The sequence below is a fragment of the Musca autumnalis genome, unplaced genomic scaffold (genome assembly GCF_047663935.1).
Source record: "Musca autumnalis isolate F117 unplaced genomic scaffold, ASM4766393v1 scaffold_2, whole genome shotgun sequence".
In the NCBI taxonomy this organism is placed as follows: Eukaryota; Metazoa; Arthropoda; class Insecta; order Diptera; family Muscidae; genus Musca; species Musca autumnalis.
This window is the reverse complement of record NW_027411755.1, coordinates 253,369,826-253,394,122: the sequence shown is the minus strand read 5'-3', so window position 1 is coordinate 253,394,122 and position 24,297 is coordinate 253,369,826. Positions and strand designations below refer to the sequence as shown.

The 24,297-nt window shown below is 38.0% G+C and overlaps 1 protein-coding gene and 1 long non-coding RNA gene across 2 annotated transcripts in view; one reads left to right on the top strand and one right to left on the bottom strand.

The window, feature by feature from the left end:
* Positions 1-24,297, top strand: part of Pino (protein pinocchio) — a 254,434-nt gene that overhangs the window by 207,031 nt on the left and 23,106 nt on the right. The gene's annotated exons all lie outside the window — the stretch shown is intronic.
* LOC141395497 (uncharacterized) lies at positions 14,941-18,859 on the bottom strand. Its single transcript, XR_012410648.1, has 2 exons — positions 15,894-18,859; positions 14,941-15,825 (listed from the first exon to the last, which is right to left on the bottom strand). It is a non-coding gene; the product is annotated as an uncharacterized lncRNA (long non-coding RNA).

Here is a 24,297-nt window from a genome sequence, read left to right as displayed (position 1 = left end):
CAATCTTTTGGGGTCTCCTATCTTCAGAATACCTTTAGGAGACATTTAGGAGATCTTCTATCATGCAAAGATCCCTGGGAAATCTTCTATCCTCCGAAGACATTTTAGAAATCCTTAGGAGGTCTTCGATCTCCCGAATACCTTTAAGAGGTCTTGTATCTTTAAACGACTTGTTAGATGTCTTCTGTCGTTAGAAGACCCTTAGGAGGAATTTTATGTTAAAAATACATTTATGAGGTCTTCTACTTTTAGAAGGTCTTTGGGATATTTTCTATTTTTAAAAGACCTTTACGAGGTCTTCTATCTTTAGAACGCCTTTAGGCGGTCCTCCATCTGTACAAAGTTTTTAAGAGGCCCTTAGGAAATCTTCATATCTTTATATGAACTTTAGAATACCTCTACTTAAAAAACTTTTACGGTGTCTTCTATCTTCAGAAGACCTTTAGGATGTCTTCTATGCCCTCAGTATCATTAGAAGGTCTTCTATCTTTACAAGACAAAGGTCGTCTACCTTCACAAGACCTTTAGGAGGACTTTTATATTTAGAAGTCATTTAGAAAGTCTCCCATCTTTACCTTTAGAAGATCTTCTATCGTTAGAATACCTTTAGGAGGTTTTCTATCTTCAGAAGACTTTAGCAGGTGTTCTACCTTTAGAAGACCTCTAGGAGACCCTCTATATTTAAAATGCCTTTAGGAAATCTTCTATCTTTAAAAGACCTTTAAGAGGTCTTCTATCTTTAGAAGATCTTTAGGTCTGGTGTCTTAAGAAGATATTTAAGAGGTCTTCTGTATATCATTAACAGACCTTCAGGAGTTCTTCTAACCAAAATACTATTAGTAGGTAGTCTTTCTTTGGAAGACCTTCTAATTTTTTATAAGACCTTTAAAACGTATTCTATCTTTAAAGGACCTTATGCGGGTATTCTATATTTAGACCTTAAGAAGGTCTTCTAATGGGTGGACTTGCCCGAATTGTACGTCGTTAAAGGGCCGCAAGGACAATCAGCTAAAAAAAATTCAAAACGATCCAAGAGGAGATCTTTAAATTCACTTTTTCACACTTTTGTGGGGGAGGTACCCGAAGGAATGGACCTATATAGTCCATATTCGAACCCGATCTATATCTGGAAGAAATCTGGAAGAAATATTACTATGTATGTGCAAAGTTTGGACCAAATTGATTGCTCACTTCGAGAGTTACCGTTCACACAATTTTAGTTTGAACTTTTGTGGGGGAGATACCTGAATGGGTGGACCGATATGGCCCATCTTAAACTAAGTTTGGAGGAGATCCGAGAAGAGTTCTTAAAATTCACTTTTTCACAAGAGGTCTTCTGTATATCATTAACAGACCTTCAGGAGTTCTTCTGACAAGAAGACCATTAGTAGGTAGTCTTTCTTTCGAAGACCTTCTAATTTTTTATAAGACCTTTAAAACGTCTTCTATCTTTAAAGGAACTTTTGGGGGTCTTCTTTATTTAGCAGACCTTTAGGAGGTCTTCTATTTAGAGAAGACCTTTAGAAGGTCTTCTATCTTTAAAAGATTTGTAGGTGGTCTTCTATCTTCAAAAGATCTTTAGGTGGTATTCTATCTTCTAATGACCTTTAAGGGGCAATTTTTCATTAGAAGGTATTTGGGAGGTCTTCGATCTTTTGAAAGGCATTAGGAGGTCTTCAATCTTTTGAAACCCCTTATGAGGTCTTCTAAAACCTTTAGAAGGTCTTTTAATGCCTTTAGAAAGCCTTCTAGGACCTTTGGCAGGTATTCTAAAGCTGGGTACACATTGTCAGTTTTGAATGTCGATATTTCGCAATTATCGATAACTGTCAAAACGTCCAGCAACCACAACACATTTTGCGGTTGCATGATGAATGACAAAAATGAACGGCCACACTAGCAAGCAACAACAAAGCTGTCTTTCAAATCGACCTTTGGTCGATTTTTTTAAATACCTTTAAAAGGTGATCTATCTTTAGAAGACCTTTAGGAGGTTTTCTATCTTTACAAGACCTCCTAGAGCTTCTAGTTTTTTGTTAGGTTTTTAGGATGTCTTCGATCTCTTGAAAAGCTTCAGGTGGTCTTCTAAGGCCTTTAAGAGGTCGTCTATCTTTTCAAAACTCTTATGAGGTCCTCCAAGGCTTTGGGAGATCCTTTAAGGCCTTCTAAGGACTTTATCTATGTTTTGAAAGCCTTTGGAGGTCTTCTATAGGTAGAAGGCCTTTGGAAAGCGTTCTATTTTTAAGAAGGCCTTTGGGAGATTTTTTATCTTCAAAAGACCTTTAGAAGACATTTGGGAGAACTTCTATCTTTAGAAGACATTTGGGAGGTCTTTTATTTTTGGAAGACGTTTAGGAGGTCTTCTCATATGGGAGGTCTTTTATTTTTGGAAGACCATTAGGAGGTCTTCTCATTGTTGAAGGCCTTTAGCAGGTCTTCTATCTTTAGAAATCCGGTAGGAAGTCTTCTATCTTTAAAAGGCGTTTAGGTCTTCTGTTTTAAATCAACTTGAGGAGATATTCCATCTTCAGAAGACCTTCAGGACGCCTTTATAAGACCTTTAGATGGTTTTCTACCTTCAGAAGACCTTTTGGAGGACTTCCCTCTGCCTCGGACCTAACGTCTATAGGGTTTTTTGTACTTTTTGGGCCAATTGCTCAAGAATTATGGATAAGCCCCTGAAAAAATTTACTGTTTTATGTTGGGCCGCATACAAAAATGAAAAAAGTATACCAGACGAGTCTATAAACTGCACTCTTTCTAAACTTAATCGATATTCGAACGTAATACAAGGCAGTAAGAAGTTATACCATGTACAACATTTGGACAAAATCAGATTCTCCCTTTAAGTGTTATCTTCCTACTACCTACACAATTTAGTTGGTACCGCCAGACTTTTTTTTGAGATTTTGGGCCATTCTTTCATAAAGTATGGACTTGTCCCTGAAAAAATATTGCTTGACGTAACAGGGCCCGTAATAAGAAATTTTGGAAAAAATTCAAAACGATCCGGCATGAGCTGTTAAACTGCATTTAACCAAATTTTGTGTTAGAGGTACCCAAAGGACCGGAGCGATATAGTCCATATTTCACCCTCAAACATGGCTGGATGGAATAATACAAAGTTTGGACCAATCAAAAATTCTCTGGAGAGTTATCGTGCGGATTTGTTATTTTACTTGGTGGGTTTTTGGAACATTTAGGTCATTATCTCAGGAAGTATAGACTTGCCCGAATTACATCGTGAATACATCGTGAAGGGAGCCGCAAGAAAAATCAGCTGAACAAAATTTAAAACGATCCGAGAGGAGATCTTGAACTTCACTGTTTCGAATTTTGTTTCGAACCCGATCTATATCTAGAAGGAATAATACTATGTGCAAAGTTTGGACCAATCAGAAATTCCCTGCAAGAGTTATCTTGCGGATTTGTAATTTTATTGGTGCCGTCAAAGTTTTTGGGGCTTTTAGGTCATTATCTCAGGAAGTATAGACTTGGCGAATTGTGCTGTCGTAAAGGGAGACAATCAGCTGAAATAAATTTAAAACGATCCGAGAGGAGATCTTTAATTTCACTTTTTTCGAATTTTGTGGTGAAGGTACCCGAAGGAGTGGGCCGATATTGTCCATATTCGAACCTGATCTATATCTGGAAGGAATAATATTATGTGCAAGGTTTGGACCAAATCGATCGCTCACTTCGAGAGTTACCGTTCACACCATTTTAGTTTGAACTTTTGTGGGGGGAGATACCCGAGTGGGTGCACCGAACTTAAACTAAGTTTCTAACTATCGAATGAATCGGTTACTCCCTTTGAGAGTTATCGTGCGCACCAGCCATATAGACGGATGGACCCAAAATTGTCTGAAACAGATTTCGTCGAAACATATTTGGGGTCTAAAACCATTATATCGATTAGGTACATATTTGGTCGTATCAAAGTGTATGTACCTTATTTAGCCTAATGGCTGAGGGTAGAGGTCATTTGTCGTTGGACCTTAGGAGATCATTCATAGACCATCACGAGGTCTTTTATCTTTACTACAACTCTGCCTTTAGGAGGTCCGCTGCCTTTTAGAAGTCCTTTAGCAGGTCCTCTATCTTTTGAAGGAGGTCCCTGTCTTTAGAAGACCATTGGGAAGTCCTCTGACTTTAGAAGACATTTCGGAGTTTTTTTTATTCTTACAAGTCTTTTAGGAGGATTTTTATCATCAAAACTCCTTTAGGAGTTCTTCTATAATAAAAAGACCTTTAGAAGGTTTTCTATCTGTAATTGGCCTTTAGTAGGTATTTTATCTTTTAACAAGTAAAAAAGTAACAGTCGGCTTTGCCGACAGAGATATACCCTCGGCCTATGTCAGGGGTCTTTTCAGAATTTTGTGGCCCTTTTTGGACATTCGAACTTGCCGACAAAAATGTTGATTAGGATTAAAGTTAAAAAGTGTTGCGGAGGAAGTACTTGACAGAATGGACCGACGTAGTCCAGTAGGCACAAACGTTGAACTTTTGTAGGAGAGGTACCCTAAGAAGAGGACCTGTATGGGCCATTTTAGAAGTTAAACTAAATTTGGACAACATATTAGGAGATCCGAAGCTTAGACCAAATTGGTTAATCGGTTGGGAAGTTATCGTACTCTCCAATCACTACAAATGGTGCCATAGGGATTTTTTACCCCTTTCGGGCTGTTCTCTAAAGAACTATGGACTTGCCCCTGAAAAAGCATTTACAGACGTAATTGAAGCAGCAAATGCAAGTTGCTTCAACAAAAATCAAAGTGATTTGAGAGCAGCTTCTAAACTGAACTTATACGAAATTTTGTGTGGGAGGTACCCGAAGGAGTGAACAAATATAGTCCATATTCAAACCTGATCTACATATGTCTGGTAAATATATTAGGATGTGTAAAGTATGCATGAAATCGGTCACTCCCTTCAAGAGTTATCGTGGCCACAATTTTTCCGAACATTTTTGAGGTACCTAAAGGAGTGAACCGATATGGCTTATCTTCGAACTTAAACTAAGTTTGGACAAAGTATTGTGAAAGATAAATTTTGGATCGAATCGTCAGATCCGTTCGAGAGTTATCTTGCGCTCCAACCTCTACAAACGGTGTCAGAGGGTTTTTTCATCTTTCAGGCTATTTGCTCAGGAAGTGTGGACTTGCCCCTGATGAAGCTTGTACTCTCGTGTAGAGGACAGCGAATACAACTTGCTAAAACAAAAATCAAAGCGATTCGAGACCAGGTCCTAAACTGAACTTTTCCGAAATTTTGTCTAGAAGGTACCCGAAGAAGTGGACCGATTGAGTCCATATTGGAACTTTATCTAAGTTTGGTAGAAATATCACGATTTGCGAAGTATGGATCAAGTCTGTTATTCCCTTCCAGAGTTACCGTGCGCACAAATTATGTGAACATCTTTGAACTTAAACTAAGTTTGGACAAAATATTGCGAAAGCCAAATTTTGGACCAAATCGGTTCATCCGTTCGAGAGTTATCGTGCGCACCAGCCAGCCAGACACATTTCGTCCAAACATACTTGGGGTCTAAAACCATTATTTCGATGAGGCACATTTTGCCAGTATGAAAGTGTATATACCCTATTTAGCATAAATGCTGAGGGTATAAAAAACCCCTTTAGAAGATCTGATATCTTTAGAAGACCTTTAGGAGGTCTTCTATATTTGAAAGACCTTTACGAGTCTGATATCTTAAGAAGACCATTAGAGAGACTTCTATCTTTAAAGACCTTTTGAAGGTCTGCTATCTTTAGAAGTACTTCTATCTTTAGAAGACAGTTAGGAGATCTTCTATCTTTAAAGGATATTTAAGAAGTCTTCTCTCTCTTAAAGACCTTTAGGAAGTCTCCTTTCATTAGAAGATACCTTTATGAGACATTTTATATTTAGCAGACCTTTAGGAGGCCTTCTATTTTTAGTAGGCCCTCAGGGTAAGTCTTCTATACATAAACGATTTTTAGGTTGTCTTCTATCTTTTGAAGCCCTTTAGGAGGTCTTCTATCTTTTGAAAACCCTTATGAGATCTTCTAAGGTCATTAGGAGGTCTTTTAAGACCTTTCAAAGGAGTTCATCTATCATTTAAAGATCGTTGGAGGTCTTCTATCTGTAGAAGACCTGTGGAAGGCGTTATATTTTTAAAAGCCCTTTGGGAGGTGTTTTATCTTCAAAAGGCCTTTAGTAGGTCTTCGATCTTTAAAAGAGATTCAGATGGTCTTCTATCTTTAGAAGGCCTATAGAATGTTTTGGGTTTTGGGTACCACCGTGGTTGGCGACATTTCCTGAGTATTTCAGCCATGTAAAGCTTCTCTACAAGGTGGTGTCTTAAGACATGCCGTTCAGACTCGGCGATAAATAGTAGGTCCCATATCATTGAGCTAATATGAATCGGGGTGCACTCATTGATATGAGAGAAGTCTCACTTGTCCCGTATGGGATGTTGGAGGAACAATTATTATATACAGAAGGTTTTCTATCGTTAGAAGACCTTCAAGAGGTTTTCTACCTTTAGGTGGTCCTCTAACTTTAGGAGGTTTCCTACCTTTAGGAAATCGTTTATCTTTACAACACCCTTAGGGGGTCTTTTATCTGTAAAAGATCTTGGGAACTCTTCTACATTTAGAAGGCCTTTAGGAGGTATTTTATTTTTATTGGCCTTCATTAAGATCACTTATCTGTGGAATATATTTTGAAAACAATTCGAGGTCTTGAAGGCCTGTAAGAGCTATTTTATTATTCGAAGACCTTATTTTAATTTTTAATTTCATTTTAGATTTGTTTGCGTAGGTAGTGTTTGGGGGGAGTACCAGTTTTGAAGACATTTTTAAAAACCGGCTCCCAGAGCAGAGATTTCCCCCAGCCACACAGTGTGACTAAAACAATTTTTATATGAAATATAGCTTTTGTTATTTCCTTCGTCACAGATGTTCTTAAAAATGAATTGTTTATTTTGAATATTTTTTTTTTAATTTTTATACTAAAAATTTTGTATTATTTTGTCACTCTATATGTGGCGTGTTCGTTTGGGACTTTTCCTATATTCTAGAAAGTTTTTTTTTTCGTTTGCCTCAAACAACAAGTAGACCTGTGGTCAATATATTTTCGAAATAATTAAGAAATATATACACATATTTAATATAGAGTTGCCAAAGGCTTTTGAAAAATTAGATACTCTTATATATTGGACAGAATTCGGTAACTATGAGAAAGGAGATAAATATGACGTGGAATATCTGGAGCAACAAGCTTGAAGCATTCTCAGTGATGCGACGTTTGTGTCACCAAACCATAAATCATCCAATTTTCACTGTAGCTTTAAAATTAAAGGTGTGCAGTTTTTAAGCCAGGGACAGACTGGACTCTTTGCATGTAACCTTCCGAAAATTTTCTATAAATGATAGAATCCTTAATTTTTTCTACAGTGGGACTATTGTGAACCTTTCTAAAATTACCCCATTTCAAACCCACCTGGCAACCCTTAACCAATCTCATTATAATAGAGTAATTGTTAACCTATTATGATGAGGCAGGGTTTGCTTGCCGTTGTATTTCGTCGTGTAGTCTATGTGTTATCGGTCCCTGTGTATGGGTGGTGGCATAACCGTGCCCCCTTTTTTCTTATTTTTGTTTTAAACATTTCTGATTTGCTTCTTGTGGCGGAGACACTCTGTTGCTATGCGTAGCCGACTTTTGTTAAAAATATTATAAAAATTGTTTTTATTTTTTTTTTAAATTGTAAACAAAAATAGGTTTCTGTTGTTTACCCAGACTTGTTGCTTGTAACGTCAGAATAACAAGAAGATATGGCAGGCAATAGAATAGAATCTCCATTCCCGTCCCTCAAGCGAAAAAGAAGAAGGGCTTAACAACGGCCGAGTGGCAATGACAGTGACAAGGCACATTACCTTCTCACTTTTTTCTACAAGAGATAAGAAGAGAATCTGTTTTGATTTATATTTTTATTTTGATTCTGACTGGAGGGAATTTTTTTTAATTCTGTTGTTACTGAGTAAAAATCTAAGAATATTGCATCAGTGAAAGATGCAAAGGAAAATTCCTAATCGCAATCATCAGACACTTTCTTTTTGAAGCGTGCTATTATGCTGATGTAAATTCCGTGTTAATAACACAGCTAATAGCTGGCAAAGTTTCCACCTCCACCATCATCACCCAGTCGGCTGATTTGTTTGTCAAAGATTGCCAATTCATCAGCAGCAGCAATTTAAAAATAATAAAATCTATTTTTAAAATGATAACAAAATAAAAAAAAAAAAAACAATGAAGAAAAATATTTCATAATGAAAACCAAACGTTCAAGAATAGCGCTATCAATATCTACTCGACCTTCAATAGAGCGAAATTACCCCACATTTTTGTGGTTATTTGGAGTATGTAAAAAAAATGATTAAAAAGCGTTCTACCCCTAGGAGGCATTAAGAAGGTCTATCATGGAGAGAGGAGGTAGTATCGTTTTCTATGGACAAATGACCTACCTAAGGTTTTCGAAAACACAAGGTCATCCTATGGGTCTAAACACCTTCTAACAAATGGAAAACATCAAAAAGGTCTTTCGATAGAAGAGCTCCCAAAGATTTTAGAATCCAAGGTGTTCTAAAGGTCGATGATCTCCAGAAATGGAAGACCCTGCAAAGGTCTTCTAGAGATAACAGGCATCCCAAAGGGATAGATGATATAAAGGGAGAAGAAGGTTTCCTAGAGATATCCTAGAGATATCCGGAGGTAGAAGGACTACTACAGGTCTCTTAGACAGAAGACAGAAGTCCTCCGAGAAGTCACTTAAAAATAACCACCAAAAATCTTTTGAAAATATAAGAACTCTCAAAGGTCTTCCGAAAATGGATTGCCTTCCAAAAGTCTTGCGGAAATAGAAGGCCTGGCAAAGGTCTTCCTTATGGTCTTGTTAAGATAGAAGACTTCCTGAAGTATAGAAGAGCTCCTAATGGTTTTGTAATGAAAGTAGACATTTCAAAGGTTTTCTAGAGATAACTGCCATCCCAAAGGGCTTTTAAAGATAGATATAGAAAGCCTTCCAAATGTTTTCTCGGGATAGAAAACCGTCCAAAGGTCTTTGGAGTTAGAATAAGGGACTTGTAAAATTAGAAGACCTGCTAACGGTCTAGTAAAGACTTCCAAACGATCTTCTAAAGATAGGAATACTCCTAAAGAGCTTCTAAATATAGAGGAACTCCTAAAGGATTTCTGTCGATAACAGGCCTCCTGAGGGCCTTCTAAAGATAGAAGACATCATAAAGACCTTCTAAAAATAAAATACTTCCTAGAGGCCTTCTATTTAAGACCTATTAGAGGCCTTCTAAGGATAGAAGTCTTCCTAGAGGTCTTGTAAAGGTAGAAAACTACTTAAAGTTCTTCTAAAGACGGAAGACCTACTAAAGGTCTACTAAAGACTTCCAAAAGACCTTCTAAATATAGGAAAATTCCTAAAGGCTTTCTAAAAATAAAAGACCTCCTGAGGACCTTCTATAGACAGAAGACCTCTTTAAGGCCGTCCAAAGATAAAACACTTCCTAAAGGCCTTCTAAAGATAGAACATTTCCTAAAGGCCATCTAAAGATGGGACTTCTCCCAAAGGCATTCTAAAGATATAAGACCTCCTAAAGCTATTCTAAAGATAGAACACCTCCTAAAGGCCTTCTAAAAATAAAATACCTCCTAGAGACCTTCTAAGAATTTAAGACCTATTACAGGCCTTCTAAGGATAGAAGAATTCCTAAAGGTCTTGTAAAGGTAGAAGACTACCTAAAGTTCTTCTAAAGACAGAAGACCTCCTAAAGAGGCATTTTAAAGATAGAATAACTCGTAAAAGTCTTGTGAAGATAGTACACTTTCTAAAGGTCTTGCAAAGATAGAATGCCTTCTGGAGGTGTTCTAAAGATCGAAAACCTCCTAAACGTCCTTTAAAGATAGACGACCTCTAAAGTCCTACTAAAAATAGAAGACCTCCTAAATGCCTTCTAAAGATAGAAGAACTTTAAAGGCCTTCTAAAAATAAAACACATCTTAAAAGCTTTCTAAGAATAGAAAACCTCCTGGCGGACCTCTAAAGATAAAAGGCCTCTTAGAGGACCTCCTAAGAGTTTCTAAAAAAAAACTACCCTCTAAAAGGCCTTCTAAAAATAAAAGGCCCCTAAGTGCCTTCTATAGATGGAAAACCTCTTAAAGGCCTTTGCAAGCTAGAAAACCTTCTAAAGGTCTTCCTAAGTTAGAAGACCTCCTCCTAAATGTCTTCTAAAAATAGAAGACCTAAAGATCGTCTAAAGATAGCAGAACTCTTAAAGGGCTTAAAAGGATAGAAGACTCCTAATGGTCTTGTAAGGATAGAATTCCTCCTAAAAGTCCTCCTAAAGGTGTTCTGAAGATAGAAGAAAAAGGTCTATACAAATAGACGTGCTCCTTTTTTTTTTTTTTTTTTGTTCGGGGAAAAAATCACCATCCCTGCGGTACCGCCGTACAGGCATTTCGTCGCAGGGGGGAATGTTCTACAGAACACTGCTATTTGTTATTCTTCTTCGAATATCGTCTTGCCTCCGTAATTCCAATATTATTGTCTTTACGTACTAACATACATACTCCCAATTGCTTAAAGACGCCATCATAATTTCGATTATGTTTTCTACACATATTTCACTACCAACTTGCCGCTCTAAATTTGTCCTCTCTTCACTGAATCGCGGGCACAAAAAGAAAACGTGACATAGGTCAAGTCCAAAACGGTATAAATAGGACCTGAAACAGCCATGTCCGGAGAGAAATTGGGTGAGATAGAAGTTGAGATCTCCATGTCGCCTATTTGACCAAGTCTCCACATTTCGTATCAGCGAATACGTCCTTTTGTTGAAGCTGACCACTTACTTTGCCATTCGATAGTGCTACGTCTTCTTGCGACGTCTGGATTTATATCGGTTTCCTGCGAATTCCGTAAATTGAATAATAATTCAGCTTCTATTGCTAAGATATCAATAGGTTCATACCAGCGATAACATAAGCTGCATCGTCAGACACCGTCGTATATGCGCAGCATACCCGTAGTGCTGTTAGTCTATAAACTGAACCAATCTTTGCATAGAACGTTGCGTACTTCATGGATTGTGCCCATATTGGTGCTGCATAGAGAGTATTTTTTATAACTCCTGTCAGTGTTTTTCTTCTTAGGTATCCAGGTCCCCTTGTGTTTGGCATAATACGACACAGCGCTCTACATGTTTTTTCAGCTTTTTCCTTTACGTAATCTAAATGATTCTTAAAAGTCAGGCGATTGTCTATCAAAACGCCTAGATATTTAAGCCTTTCCGCTGTTGTGATTATACAGTCTCCAATTTGAATATTTATTTTTTCTACAACTCTACGACTTGTGATTAAAACAGCTTCGGTTTTTCGATCGGCTAATGCCAGGCCTTGTGAAAACGTCCATGATTTAACCAAATGTATGCTGACTTCTGAGACTGTAATTGCCTCTTCGCAATAGCATCCGCAAACCCAATGATATTAGCTTTATCTGGAAGTTGTAGCCTTAAGACACCATCATACATCACATTCCATAGCAGCGGTCCAAGAACAGATCCTTGTGGTACTCCTCCTGTTATTTTGTACTCCTTCATACCTTCTTCAGTCTCATACATCAGGATTCTGTTGCGGAAGTAGTGCTGGAGTATAGCAAGAAGGTATGCAGGGACATTTAACCGTCGAAGAGCGTTTAGAATATTCTCCCAATTAGCTGTGTTGAAAGCATTTTTAACATCTAGTGTTATAACCACACAATATTCTTTCGTCCCTTTTTTCCAGCTTTGACCATGTACTGCTACCTTTGCGATGTCGGTCACCATTTTTGTGGCATCAATCGTAGAACTCTTTTTTCTGAAGCCAAATTGACTTTCTGACAAACCTTCTGCGAGCTCGATGTACTCTTCGAGTCAATCGCGGATAATACTCTCAAGCAGTTTTCCGCATGTATCGATCATACATAGTGGGCGGTATGATGAGGGGTTTTCCAGAGGCTTGCCTTTTTTAGGCAGTAGCACTAACCTTTGTCTCTTCCATATCGAGGAAAGGATCCATGTTCCAAGCATGAGTTAAACATTCTGAGCATCTGTTCACCACAGCATTCCACAATCTCCTTTAGGACATAGTTGGGAATTCCATCTAGGCCAGGCGCTTTAGAGTAATCGAATTTCAAGACTGCACGATTTATCTCCGCTGGTGTAACCCGGGGGTAAACAAAATGGCCACCAGGGTCCCATGTTTCCCATGATGTTGCCGCTTGGTGAGGAAAGAGGTGGTTCACAATGTTATTTAGTGTGTGAGCATCCGTAGGAGTGCTTGAGCCGAAGCCTTTCAATTTCTTAGTTACAATTTTGTACGCTAGTCCAAACGGCCGGCTGGTTTTCTAAATCATCGCAAATAGAGAAAAACATGTTCTTTTGATTCTTTGTATGGCTTTTTTAAGGGCTTTCTTCTTCATCTTGAAATCTTGTCTACGAACTTCATTGTCTTCTTTATCACGAGTTCTTACAATACGTCTTCTAGCACGAAGGCAATCTTTGCTATTTCAGCGTTCCACCAATGTACTGGGGCTTTGTTGAATCATCGCTTCCTTTTTTGCATCGATGCATTGCATGCTTGTGTTGCCCGAGGAATAAGCTTTTCTGCCATATTTTCAGGAGTTCCTTCTAGATCCGTACCTTCCATACATATGGTGAATATATCTTTATCAAACGAGCCTCTTTTCCAACCAATATTTCAGGCGTTCGAACCCATCTTCTTTATGTGTTCGTCTCATTTTGGGTAATGAGTATTGCATTATGATCACTATAGGTGAATATGTCACTGATTTGCCAGTTAAATTGGTTGTAATTGTTTGTACTGACAAACGCGATGTCGATTATGGAACTAGCGCCATTTCTGCTGAATGTTGGATTACTACCAGTGTTTAAAAGCTCCACGTCTAGTTGAGCAAACGATTCTAATAGTATTCGACACCTTTCGTTTGTTCTTGGGCAGCCCCATTCTGTAGCCCAAGCATTAAAGTCGCCTGCTATCAAAATTGGCCTTCTGGATGCAGCTTCATTTGTTAGATTGGTAATAATACTTTTGTACACTTCAATATCATATCTCGGGGGTATGTAACTGCTGTATATTGTTAATCCGGCGACAGTAGTGCGTACAAATCCGGGTTCAGAATTCAAAACATTTTGTGCTGGTCTGTGTATAGGCCAGATCGAAGATGTGCCAGACGTATCACATAACCAATTAGGTGAGGTGATGTTCTTGTATGGCTCGCTAATAATTGCTATATCCACCTCTTGTTCTCGAACTGTCGGTTTTAATAAATCTTGAGCAGCTTCACAATGATTTAAATTAATTTGTAATAATTTCATAGAGATCATCTAAGTTGGCGTAGAGCTTCCTTGTTTCTCGGGTACACAGTTGATCCAGTGATGTGACTACGGTCTAATGGATCCTTACAGGTAGAAACCCTGTGACAAGCTTCTCCACAGCAAATGCAGCGACCTGAATTGTCGTTCGGGTTTTTACATCTAGCTGCCGTGTGTCCAAAGTCTAGGCATTTATAACACCTTCTTGGTATCAACTTTTCACGTATTCGACAGTCCGCCTATACAATCCGTACTATTCTATTCTCTAAAAGAATATTAGCAAGCGGGGAGCTTAAGAAAACTGTAGCAGTTTGTGTACCTCTGTAGGCATTTCTTAAAGACTTTATTGAATGTGGTTGAAATTCTTTGAACTCGATAGCTTGTAGAATATCCTCTTTAGTAGACACACCATCTATATCTTTAATTTCTATCTGTACATCCTGGGTTAAGGCAACCACTTCAGCAGCTGGGCCTAACACATTTTCAATGGCTTCCCTGGTTTATTTAGTTCCAACAATAGTTCACCCTTCTCTGTCTTTCTAATTGCTTTCACATTTTGACCTAGGACGGCCAGCTTTGCTTCACTCTTCACTTGCTTCAGTATGTCTGAATATGAGGAATCTCCACATGTTTTTATTATTAATGCATCTGGTTTATTGGACTTCCTTTTCTTTCTGGACCTTGATTGGACTTTATCAGATTGTCAGATCTTCCCACGTTTTCATTAGTCACTTCTTCCGCTGTTTTTTATTTCCTGCTCATTAATTTTCGGTAGGTCTTGTAAAGGTAGAATACCCCCTAATGATAGAAGTTTTTCTAAAGGTCTTTTAAAGATAGTAGACCTTTTGAATGTTGAAATGAGTAGAAAAGGAAGACCTCCCTTCTTGAGATAATAGACCTCTAATAGGCCTTCACACAAAAGTTCTCTCAAAATAGAAAATCCTCTTCTGGAGGTAGAAGGCCTCTAATAGTATTCTAAAGTTAGCAGACCTACCGAAAGTCTTCTATAAATAGTAGATCTTCCAAAAGTCTTTTGGATGGTTCCCAAGGTCATCTTTAAATAAAGACCTTCAAAGGGTCCTCTACTAGAAATAGAAAACCTATATAATGCCTTCTAGTGATAGAAGACTTTTCAGAGGTCTTTTAGAGATAGTAGACGTCTGTCTTGGTAATCATCCACATTTCGAATATTTCTTATGCTATAAATGGAAGGCATCCTAAAGATTTTCTAAGAATAAGTCCTCCCAAATGACTTCTAAATCTAAAAACCCCCGAGAAGACCTCTGCGGAAGTCCTCTTTTTAAAGTCCATTTGGAGTTACATATAAGATCATTAGACAATTTTATTCCTAAGAAAGTTACAGGGCACTTTCTGGTACTGTTTGAAAACTTTAAAACCTGGTAGAGCGAGGATAGGTACACAATTTCCAGAGATAGGAGAATCACTACAAAAGCCATCGAAGTGTGGCTAATGATTACCTTAGCGGGGTTGAACAAAAAAAATACCAAGTAAGTTTTGTATTAGTGTTTTATTACTTCCCTTAGAGCTGAGTTGTGGTTCCTTCGGTGGCCGTAGATAAAAGTGGCCGAATTTTATTAATTTGCATTTGACGTATTACAAAATTGACAGAATAAAGAAATAAGAATACAATCAATGATGCCAAATTTAAGTAAAATGAAAGGGTTGGAAATTCTTATACACACAATCGATCATATTATAAGTTTTAACGTAGTTTAAACAATTCCCATATAAGTTCTTGTGTCAATATTAGAAAGTCTTCTCCCCCTAGAAAACGAAATTGAAATTTCATTCAGATTGTTGTACTTTTCCACTTTGACTTTTTTTCCACAACCTGGCCAGGTGTGATTTGCATTTTAGTCAATTTCATTTTCTTGTTTGAATTGTGCGGAGAAGGCTTAATCTTCGAAGTGTTAACACTCTGAGTACACAAAGGCTTAAGTTTCACACTTTATGTGCGATTGTTAACCCTTCAACTGCCGGTGAGGAGTGGATGAATGGATCAACGATCAACTTCATGGATTCATTTTTCACACTGGTGTGCTAAAAACTCAGCAAAAGAGAGGTGAATGAAAGGCGCGGTATGGAACGAAGGAACTCTTTATTTTGTGGAAATTTGCAATATTTTTTTTTTTTTGTTTTGTTATTTTGTTGTGATGATGAGGTGTGCCGGTCTGTCTGTCTGTGTTTGGCTTTAATTGGTTCATTCCAGTTGATGGGAATGATATTCAGTTTAATCTAGATATCATTCATTATAGGGTGGGCATGAATGGGTGGGCATGAATGGGTGGGCAGGGAGGGAAATGCAAAATGTGATTAGCAGCGGGCTGGTGAGTGCGCATTTAAAGTTGGGTGAGGATGATCAATGCATGTTAAGTTTCTGATGGGTGAAAAGAGGGAGACAAAATTAATTATAAAAATATTATTAAATGTTTACAAGTTGGTTACCTGTAGGTAGGAAGAAGGGATTAAAGGGCGCCTCATTATAGGAACTTTCCTTAAATTTTTGTTTCTCCCAAAAATTCCTTTCCGCACTCCTTCAATAATATTTCTTTTTTTAATTTTATTTATTATTTTTTTTTTTTTTTTTTTTGTAAAATTCCATCCTAATCTCTCTTGATCCAAAACATCAAATTCCAAGAATTCTGAGTTGGTAAATGTCACAATTTCCAAATATAAATTTCGCGGATTTACCAAATGCTGGTTTGTTCTTGTTTACACATTCAACACCCATCCTCCAGACGGTCGGTCGCTTGGTTTATCGACGGAAGCTGTTGTCGCCACAACCAACCAAATGAAACCAGAAACAAACAACTTTAACAAAACAAAAAATTCAACGAATTGAAAATAATAAAATTATGAACAAATTAATTAGCATTTTTTATTAACCAACCGACAGCAGTTCTTTGGAAACAAAAATCCCCCTGAAATTTTAAGAAAAAAAACAACAATTTACTGTTATTTTAATTGAAATAAATCCAGATATTTTAGTAAATTTTACGGCTTGACAATGATTTTGTGAGAAAAACACTGCATTCGCATCATCTGACATGATCTGCCGGCAAAACAATAACAACACACTGACATTGCTCTTCTTGAGATAATTTCCTAACACCTTTTACCTCTTTTTAGCAGAGGTAAAGAAAAACACACAGATACTAATTCTCACCTTATGTATCTTTCTCTGGCGTTTTTGTCCTCATTGTGAAAAAAAATTTTACCTTTGCTCACTATGGCCAGAGACAGAGGAGAGCTACCTTTTTTCCACTACACATCCATATGTAGATGGTCTTTTGAAACGAGACAGGAAACTCCATATGCCGTTTGGTAGTTATTGTAAATTTTTACCATTACCTTGTGTGTGTACCTTGTCCACAATGTTGTTGTTGTTGCTATTGTTTTAAGTTCAGGCCTGTTTTTTGCTTACCACCGCCTGCTGCCTGCCTGCATTTCGAATTGATTTGAGGCGACAACTGTCGGCTTTATTTTATGGTTGTTGTTATTGCAAATTTGTTATTGCTATGACTTGCCCGCCAACAAAGCAGCCTGGCTCTGACTAGCTGGCTGTCTGTATGTCTGTCCATTCATACGTCCGTCCATCCATCCAGCTATACGATGACTTACTTTACTTATCTTGACTGCAAAATTGAATTGAAACACACTCACATTCATAGTTCCTCTTTACCTTTGGCCAATACCCCTCTCTCTGGCACTCTGATTTGCTTACTCTCCCCAACAAACACTATGAAAACCCTCTTTTAAAATTTTTTTACACTGATTGCTGTTGTGTGTTTTATAACAAAAAAGAAGAAGACGAACGAGGCAGAAAAAATGCAAGCTCCACCGTTTTACCCCGCTAACACCCTATACAAACAGCTCGACCCTACTTTTTTAATGTTATAGGACCCCAAACAAAACGACAAGAGACAGAGAATAGTCTTTCCCTCTCTGGATTATAGTGTTTTGATGGCGGGAAATGTAATGTCAATTTAGCGATTTTTTTCGTTTTCAAAAAAAATGCCATTTTCTAAAGTAATGGTAAAATGAACAGTTTTTGGGAATATTTCTAATAAAGAGATACTAATTTGGGTTTAGCTTTCCTTTGCCCACTAAAAATATGAAAAAAATTACTACAGGTATTACTTTTCATACTGATTGATGCCCAAGGATTATATCAGACCATATTATTAGGCAATTCAAGGTCTTCTGTATGTAATTTGAGCCAAGAATTCCGCGGAACCTATTAACTTCCTGAGAAATCTCAGGAAAAACGTGAATTTATGCAGGCCCAGGAAGGTATATTATGCACAAAATCAACTTCAAAGACTTCTAGGATATCAAGATTTGCAATCTGACACTTATTTTTTTATTTTTATAAAGTATAATACCTAAAAACGCAAAGAAATAAGCAAGGGTCCGCCTTAAGGAGGTATACAAGAAGTCTGACCTTAAATAACGGCATGTAACCCTCAAAAATAATTTGTTTCTCTAAAGTATATCTCAGACACCCAGAGATATTCGCCAAAGCAATAAAATGTACAAATTTTGCTGCTAATTCATAAAAATCATAGCCTACCCTAAAACCCGTGATTTATGGGGTGTATGAAAACTTTAGTCCCTAACTGTATGCCTAGCAAATTCTCCAAAGGCCCTATATGGAGAAAAATTACAATTTAAAAGAAAATTTGGATAGCGTAGCCGAGATTTGCACCTGCCAAAAGTCTGATAAAGTCTTAAATCCCAGGTCGAAAGGCAGCTATTTAAGGAAAACTTACAATTTAAAATAAATGTGGCCTAGATTGCCACCTTTCCATAGGAGAAAAAGTCTTATATATGGAAAATTTGTGATACTTTTGAGGCCTATATCTCGAGAAATATAAATTTCCGTAACATAAGTTATACATTGTTGCAATCGGTAAAATAAATACTATCTGTAATTTTGGGTGACGTAGGGGATGGAAGATACCAAGCAACGGTCCTGACCGGTTTTAACATGGCAAAGCCCAGGATTTATCTTGGTACCTCTTTCATCCCAAGTGGACACTGACCTCCCCGTGGTGTCACCTGGGGAACTGCCTTTAACACCCGTTAAAGGTAGTGAGCTAACATGTGCCGCGAGTTCACCCATAAGAACGTTAAAAACTTGGGTTTGGGCGTCAGGTTAGTAACCCTCCCCTAGAAAAAACAGCCTACTATGAAAAAACGAAAGAAAAGAAAAACAAATCCCTCAAAAGTTGACGACCCCCGCAAACGTTTTAAGGACCATGATCTGCGAATCTGCACCTGGAATGTTCGCACTCTTTATAGAGAAGGTGCAGTTTACGCATTGGCAGATGTACTTGAAAAGTACTAGGCCGACATTACTGCCGGGAAAGGCGTCACAACAACACCTAAAGGTGACGCACTGTATTATAGCTGCCATGACACAAAGCATGAGTTTGGTTGCGGTTTTGTAGTTGGTCAGAGGTTAAAACATCTGGTCTCCAGCTTCACCCCAGTGAATGAAAGACTTGCTACAATTCGATTAAAAGCAAAATTCTTCAACATCAGCTTTATATGCGCTCATGCTCCAACCGAAGACAAGGACGAACAGACCAAAGATATATTCTACGAGCGCTTAGAAGAAACTTATGACCGTTGCCCTGCCCATGACATTAAAATTATACTAGGCGATTTTAATGCCAAAATTGGAAAGGAGAATATCTTTGGCCGAACAGTCGGGAAATTCAGTCTCCACAGTGAAACATCTGACAATGGTATGAGGCTGATAGACTTTGCAGCTGCAAAAAACATGGTAGCTACCAGTACCAGATTTAATCATCTCGATATTCATAAGGGCACCTGGCTGTCTCCAGATCAGAAAACAAGAAATCAAATTGATCATGTTGTGATAGATGGAAGACATTCATCGAGCGTGTTGGATGTACGATCGTTCCGAGGAGCAAACATAGATTCGGACCTTTACCTTGTTGCAGCAAAGGTACGTACCCGTCTAAACGTTGCAAATAAAGCACGGACAGACACAACACGAAAGTTGGACATCGCTAAGCTGCAAACACAACAGATAGCCACAGCATATTCCACTCAACTGACCCAATTGCTTAATGAAAGCGCTTCTCGTCCCGATAACATATCAGCACAATGGCAAAATATTGCCCACACCATGCAAACTGCCGCAAAATCAGTACTTGGATACCAGAGACCTCCACCAAAGAATCCATGGTATGACCAGGAGTGCCGTGCTGCTACCGAAGAAAAAAATGCGGCATATATGGCTACTTTACAAGCAACGCGTAGCGCACGAGAGAGGTATCGGGAGAAAAGGAGAGAGGAGAAACGTCTTTTCCGCAGGAAAAAGAGAGAGATGGAAAAGAGGGAGTGTGAACAAATAGAGATGTACAGGAGACAGAACGAAGTCCGAAAATTCTACCAAAGAGTGAAGCATCAAACTGATGGCTTTGGTACAGGCATATCCTCCTGTAGAGGCCAACAAGGTAATTTGGTAACTGATACAGATAGTGTGCTCAGGATATGGAAAGAACATTTTTCCAAACTGTTGGTATCCGATAGCAGTGAAGACAGCGAAGATACCACAGATCCAATACCAGAAGATGGTATTGAATGTATACCGCCCAGCCAAGATGAGGTAAGGACAGCAATAAACCGGCTAAAGAATAATAAGGCGGCAGGAGCAGATGGCCTACCAGCCGAGCTGTTCAAAACCGGAGGCGACACGCTGATAAGGTGTATGCATCAGCTAGTTAGCACCATCTGGCAGGAAGAACGCGTACCCGACGATTGGAACGTGATCATCCTATGTCCAGTCCACAATAAGGGTGATAAGACTTTGTGCTCCAATTACAGGGGCATAAGTCTGCTCCCTATTGCATATAAGATAGTATCTGGCATATTGTGTGAGAGACTAAGGCCTATGGTCAATGAAATTATTGGACCCTATCAGTGCGGCTTTAGACCTGGCAAATCCACCATTGACCAGATATTTACCTTGAGACAAATCCTGGAAAAGACCCAAGAAATGCAGATCGACACCTTCCATCTTTTCGTCGATTATAAAGCAGCATTCGACAGCCCTATACGTTCAATGGTCTTCCAAGCCATGTCTGATTTTGGTATTCCTGCAAAGCTCATTCGGCTTTGTAGAATGACATTAACTGAGACGAGGTCCTCAGTTAAAATAGGAAAGAACCTCTCCGAAGAGTTTATTACCAAAAGAGGTTTCAGACAAGGAGACGGCCTGTCGTGTGATCTATTCAACATCCTGATGGAAAAGGTCATACGAGACGCGAAGGTCAAAAGAAATGGAACGATATACACGAACCGCCATATGTTACTGGCTTATGCAGACGACATTGACATCATGGGTCGATCGGTAAAGGAAGTAACTGACACCTTTACAAAAGTCGAAAGAGAATCTGCTAAAGTTGGTCTGGCAGTAAACGGCGAAAAAACCAAGTTGATGGTATCGACGCGTAATATTTCCACAAACCCCGCACCATTTGTGAATGTTGGTACCTACAATTTTGAGGTAGTAAAGGACTTCGTCTACCTCGGCACCGCCATAAACACAACAAATAACATCAGTTGTGAAATACGAAGAAGAATAGTGTTGGCTAACAGATGCTACTTTGGGCTGAGTAAGCAGTTTAGGAATAAAGCCACCTCTCGTCAAACAAAAGTAACACTTTACAAAACACTGATACTACCCGTGCTAATGTATGGTTCCGAAGCATGGATACTTGCTCAAGCAGATAAGGCAGTGCTTGGTGTGTTCGAGAGAAAAATTCTTCGAAAGATCTACGGGCCAATCTGTGTTGACGGCGAATATCGGCGTCGTATGAACAACGAGCTGTACCAACTATACAATGACATCAATGTAGTTGAACAAATCGAGATACAACGATTGCGATGGCTAGGCCATGTTATAAGAATGAGTGATGATGAACCCGCTAAAAAGGCGTATAAATACGGGCCGCATGGAGGTTCTCGCAGATCTGGAAGGAAATTCGTTGTCGCGAGTGGACGTGTTTTTGTTAAGCTCCTATATATACCCTATATATCCCGTAACGAACGTTTAAATAAAGTTACAAACTTTGTAAAAAAGTAACTTGGATACCTCTTTGTCATACGCAACCAATAAAAATTTGTTTAAAGTCCTGTGCTTGTTTATTTCACAAATAAACTTTCAACATAAATGAAAAAAGCATAAAAAATTGAGCAAAACACAACACAAAATAATACGCGAACAAAAACAACGACTGAGAACGGTGAGAGTGATTTGTGCATATACTTTCTCTCTACATAAAGTGTCAAACTAAAAAGCACAAAAACTGCAGGCTAATCAGCTGTTCGTCAAACCAGCCGTTTAACATTTTTCTAAAGCTTTACAATTAACAACGGTTACAGTAACATAAATTACAGAATAATTTCTACATTTAAGTTACAGCCTAAAAGTGTGCTTCATAAATTGTGTAATTTTATTTAAGATCAAAGTTTAAACGAATGTTGTATGAGCCGCCCTGTCTTTGATTTTGATCACAACTGCCGTTTTTTCGTAACAGTCTTCATAATGCTTGAACAAAACCAATTTGAAGTTACTCAAATAAACTTTGATGCTGATAACGACAACATTTTAAGAGATTCCCGAGCACCAAAACGAGACAGGGAAAGTATTAATCACCGCTCCCTAGGAAACTGTGCAAAAACTCCTAGGTCATCTGATTCACCTTTTAGAATGATGCAAATGTTCGACGAGCGATTTACAAAGCTAAGCGACCGTCTTCTAAAAAAATTTGAATCTTTGTTGGCTGCAACTGAAACTCGCATCCTACAGGAGCTTGATAAGAGGATGTGTGATTTCAGAACAGACATTAATAATGCGCTGTGCGAGTTTAGAACTGACATCAACAATTTGAATGATCGAGTCCACAGATTGGAAAAAAACTCTGATGACACGTCTCTTTTGAAAGCGGAAATTAAAGATTTGAAACTGAATATATTAAAGCAGGAAAGTTCTCACGTGGCCTGCGAAGTTCGGATAAATGGTATACCATTCCATAGAGATGAAAATTTGCTATCCGTCTTCGACATCATTTGCAGTACCATTCAAATACAGGCACCTAAAATCAAGACAATTCACCGCCTATACAACCGGAACAACACCAAAAACCAAAATTCTCCGGATGGTGTTATCCTTGCAAAATTCTGGTCACCCTATGACAAAAATTTCTTTCTAAAATGTGTATCAAAATTTAAGAAACTAAATAACAACAAGCTGCTTCTTTGTACCATAGGATATGGTTCGAATTCACCTTTCTACATAAATGAGAATCTATCTAATACTAATTATCATTTCCTACAAGAGGCGATTCACTTAAAGAAAAAGGGCCTGATACAATCTGCTTACACCTTTCGTGGCCTTACATATGTCAAACAACACAATAGCAAAGATCCCATATGCATTTACGATTCAAAAATCATCGATGATCTACGCAATATGGAGGCTGGGGATTCGGAATCCACATCACAAAACTAAAATTAGACACAATTTACCATTTATACTATTGTTGATACTCTTCTATCGCAAACTTACTGTGACCCCTCTCAAAAATTATGTGTACCATGATGTTTACATGCAATTGAGGTTTTCCATAACATCTTTATTCTATTATATAGTAAATTTATATTTCATTATTGTCTGTATTATTCAGTTTTTCTTATATAAACGCGCTGCCGATTGCTTAAATATTTACACTTTTCAATTTAATGATGAATCAAACGGGTAACTCTAATAGAGACACCAAGGACGTAATGCAAACTTTAATAAAAATCCTTGCAAATCAGAAACATGGTTTAAGGATATGCCACATAAATTCACAGAGTTTGCTCCGCAAAATCGATGAGTTTAAATACATATTTGAGCATTCCGGCATGGATATCATATGCCTTTCAGAAACTTGGCTAAGATCTAGTATACCAGATAGCTTAGTAAATCTGTGTGGATATACTGTCTTTAGATTTGATAGGGAACGTCGCGGAGGTGGTGTGGCAATATTTGTAAAAAATAACCTAAAAGCTAATTTCAGATTAAGATCTGCCGTGGGAGAACAAATCGAATATATATTCATTGAACTTTTGTCGAATGCAAAAAAACTACTAGTTGGCTGTATATATCGACCAAATAATACAATCCAATTGCAAAAAATCTACAATGTTCTGGAAGTGGTAACACTAGGTTACGACGACGTAATTATTGTTGGGGATTTTAACTCCAATATCCTGGTTGATCCCTCATTGGTTGAACACATGTCAACACTGGGTTTATCTACCGCAAACTACACTACCCCAACACATTACTCCTCAACTATTAACACCCTCTTAGATTTATTTTTCATTAATAATACCTCAAACGTTTTAATCTATGATCAAATATCTGCTCCGTGCTTTTCGAAGCATGACCTTATTTTCCTTACGTACAACTTCAACTTACATGAGAATATTAATACTTTTTCTTACCGTGACTATCGAAGTTTAAATTATACACACCTATTTAATAAGCTCAGTGAAATCAACTGGGATGTACTTTATACGCTGATATCTGTCGATCAGCAGCAAGCTTTTCTCCAGGAAAATATAGTTCGCATCTATAATGAAACAGTGCCGTTAAAAAGTGTAATCCCCAGAGCAAATAACAAACCTTGGTTTAACTCCAATATTAAAAGTCAAATAAAATGCAGAGACCTAGCGTATTCAAGGTGGAAACGATTTAAAACGCCAGAACTGTATGACGAATTCCGGTTGGCAAGAAGGGAAGTCAATAAGAAAATAAATGCTG